The 3,813-nt window shown below is 31.6% G+C and overlaps 1 pseudogene; it reads left to right on the top strand.

Annotated features, from left to right (window-relative positions):
• Window positions 1-474: 474 nt before the first annotated feature.
• LOC140823256 (uncharacterized) lies at window positions 475-2,785 on the top strand (annotated as a pseudogene).
• Window positions 2,786-3,813: the final 1,028 nt, after the last annotated feature.

Below are 3,813 nucleotides of genomic sequence, written 5' to 3'. Positions count from 1 at the left end.
TTGACTATTTGGAAGAAAAACCAAAAGAAAATAGTAAACCATCAACAAATTAAAACAAGTGTACATAAACAATAAAAATAGACACATTTTTAATCGATTACAATCATGTTGTTTATGATCGTCTCGATTTATTTCTTATACATGTATCTTTAATGTTATGTGCATCTCGCAATTTGATGACATAATAAATTTATTACTTTTTAAACAATTGAGTCGAATACACATTTAGTTGAGTCCGGTTAATAATACCAATAGTAATTATTAATTGTTCATAATATTTAATGGTAGAGAATGAAAAAATAATAAAAATAAAGAATTTGATAAAACTTAAAGAATATGCGTTGAATAAAATTTTAAAAATTGTTAAAAATTTTAGTTTGAGACAAAATCGCGAGTTCGAATACTACTACGAAAATATACTATGGGCTTGAATACTTGATGATAGCAGGAGAGAGAGCTGATTGAATATGAATAAAGTTAGAGGGGGTTTTTTGTGATTAAACCAGAATACCCCAAATCCAGTTACTGCAGCATTTACAAAGACTGACACTGGTTGAGATAGATTATTATCTTCAACTCTCTCTAAACCATCTTGGTACTTTGAGGTCCTTTGCTTCATCAAGAAATGGGATTTTTCGATTCTTACCGACATTCTTGATCTGGGTTATTTGCCGTTCCCCTAGATTTTTTTTGCTGTACAAGTTACTTGTATCGCCTTTTCATTGTCTTATCAAAATCTTGAGATTTAAATTTAATCTGGGCGCTGGTGGTTTCTGAGGCGTCTGTTCTACGTATCGTTCAATAGATTCACCCATCCAAATGAGTCATCTGATGATCTTTTTGGTGAGTGTTTTTTTTCTTTCATTTTTCTTATTGTACTCGGATGTTTACTGATTATGTATTTATTTTATTTGCTGTTGTGAATGGTGCAGATTTAAATTCTGGATTTTGTGGCTACTTGTACTTTCAGTTGTCCATGGATCTCTTCTTGTTTTGTTTGTTTGTCGGTTTCTTTTTGTTGCAACTTTGTAAAAATTGCTCTTGCATGCGCCTTTTGGAAGGGCATTCGTCTGTTATTTTATTTGGGTGCAACATCGCTTGAATCTAACCTCGGGTTAATTAAAAAATTTGGTTTGTGTGTATAGATGTTGTTTATGCGCTTCTTGAATATGATGTGCGTTGTAGACTTTTTGTAAATAATTGGATCTTGGTTGGTGGATTTTAGCGTATTTGCCCTCTTGAATGGGAGAAAAGAATAGAAGTTTTCTCAAAAAATACAAGTTGCTCGACTCCTTTGGTAGTGGTATTTCGACATCGGATATTGGGAGTAGTTTATACTTTCAAATTTTGTGTTGCAGTCCAGAGAGATTCATTTGAAAATTTGTTGCACATGCCATTCATTCTTAGTGCTTGTCTGGGTTGTGTCTGTGTATTTTTGGAGATGCTTACTAGCAAAGTGTTTGTTTATTGTTCCATCATGGCAAAAACATACCGAGAAAATTGTGTAATGTGTATCATTTATGTTATTCGTGTCCATATCACTTAGCATGCGACATCTCTAACAGTACAGTGTTTTGTGGTCTGAAAATACTGATTCTATGCAAAGTGTTCCATACCTTTCTTCAGGGCCAAAAGTTTTAGCTGCTAAAAAATTTGGTATTGAATAACGAGCAAATCTGAAAGACCAACATTGTTCCATTTCCTAATCTTTACATTGAGGTTTTCAATGAATATTGTCTATTTGCCCCTTCATGTAGTTGTATGCTTTGGCTATATAGTTGAGTGAAACTTGAATACAAGGTCTATTGTCTTTTCTGTGATCCGCACTACTGATAGATAAGTAAAGATGATCAATTTAATCTATCTGATGACACCTCGTTGGCTTGTTTCAGATTGAAACTCTTCAGTCGTGAAAACCTATTCAGAATACACACTCATTACATTCGTACGGTCTCTCTTTCTTCTTAGTTTGTTCTTTATTTTTGATGTATTTGCTTCACAGCTCCCAATGTGCTCTTCTTGGTTGAAAAAATAGATTCAGGTTTTATTTTGATACTACTCTCGTGCTCTAAGATTTAAGAACCGTTGTTCTTTTTATTCTTGTATCGTATGACATGAGAAACTGTGTTTCCTCAGAAATATCCACAATTGAGGTGATAACGCCAATTTCAAAATCATGGGTCGAGGTAGAGCCAAGGGAAAGAAGCTAACCATGACCAACCAAGATGACACTGGCAGTGGCGAAGAAGAAAAACTTCCTGCGCAGAAGAAAAGGGGGCGACCTCAAAAATCACTTAAAGACGAGGTAGACGAAGAAGAAGCTCGAAAAATAGAAGATGGGTCCAGTGAAGACACAGGTGAAGCACCGGATATAGACTCAAAAAGCAAAACCTTGGCACAGAATGGAAAAAAAACGTTTAAAGAACGGTGAAACGAAGGAGAAAGCTGTCTTGGTGAAGGAGGAAAATGGAAATGCAACGAGAATAGAAACCAAAGAGTCTGCTAAGTCTAATGGTTTTCGCCAAAATGGAAATAGGCGAAAGAGCAAACCTCATCGGGCTGCTGAAGCCGTTGTCGAGTGCAACTGAGATAGCGATATAAGCTGATCCTTTTTCATGCAATGGTTCTTGATTTCGAACTTAAAAAGTTATCTTCTTTGATTTTTTTCCCTTTATCGTGCCTCATTTTGAGAACTTTCGACTCGGAAATGATCGTTTTGTTTTGGTATCGTTGTGGCTGATCATACTTATGAAGATCTATGGATTTGTGATGATTGTTACCTTTATTGTTTCCTAATGCATCTTTTCTTTGCATGACATAAGATAAGGTGGTTTAACTCCACACGACCTGGAAATAGATCCTACTTCGATCTTTCACGTGTTCTTGTTTGCATTATGTTACTGGATAAAGGGTAATGACATTTTACCGTCAAAATTTTAAAAAGCAAATTTTTGAATCCTATGTAATGTTTGTAAATGCTTAAAAAAAGTGATTAGGAATTTTATTTTTTTACAAAATTTGTAAATGAAAAGTCCATAATTATTTTTAACCAAATTTTTGAATCCTATGCAATGTTTGTAAATGCTTAAAAAAGTGATTAGGAATTTTTTTTTACAAAAATTTGTAAATGAAAAGTCCATAATTATTTTTTAATCATTTGTAAACACTATCTTGATATTGTTAAATATATGTTAATTTAATTATTTGAAATTACATTTTATTTCATCATACATGATATTAGAATTGGGATGGATGCGGTATTTATACATCCAAATCACTTCTCCGTTGATGCTATGATTCTGATATGAACATCGAAATCTGAAAATTCATCCTTGGAAGATTGAGTTATTTAATTATTTGGTCATATTTTTCATCATATATTTCAATTATGAGCCAATTTTATTGTTTTGAAGGCTTCGTTCTTTTTTTATTTCTTAATAATTTTCACAACAATCATGATTTTTTAAATTCTTTTTAGCAAGTTCAATTAATATGTAAGTTATGAGATTTTTATACAAAATTATATCAATACAACGCTAAATAATATTATTTTCACATGTATATTATCAATTCAAAAACAAGGTTACAAATTAATCAATTGATGTAGTTTAAAAAATTTACAAACATACATACAAATTTACATATAAACATGTGAGGATTATATGATTTAAATTAATAAATGAAAATTTATTTCAAACTGTATATGTTATATATGTCAATTAATTATTGGTTCAAAGAAATTAATTAAAAATAATATGTTATAATTAAGTACAAAATTTAAAAAATGCTATAAAAAAAATTCAGTCTATAAAA

The sequence above is a fragment of the Primulina eburnea genome, chromosome 2 (genome assembly GCF_022965805.1).
Source record: "Primulina eburnea isolate SZY01 chromosome 2, ASM2296580v1, whole genome shotgun sequence".
Taxonomy (NCBI): Eukaryota; Viridiplantae; Streptophyta; class Magnoliopsida; order Lamiales; family Gesneriaceae; genus Primulina; species Primulina eburnea.
Note: the sequence above shows the minus strand (reverse complement) of the source record. Positions and strands in the feature narration are given on the sequence as shown.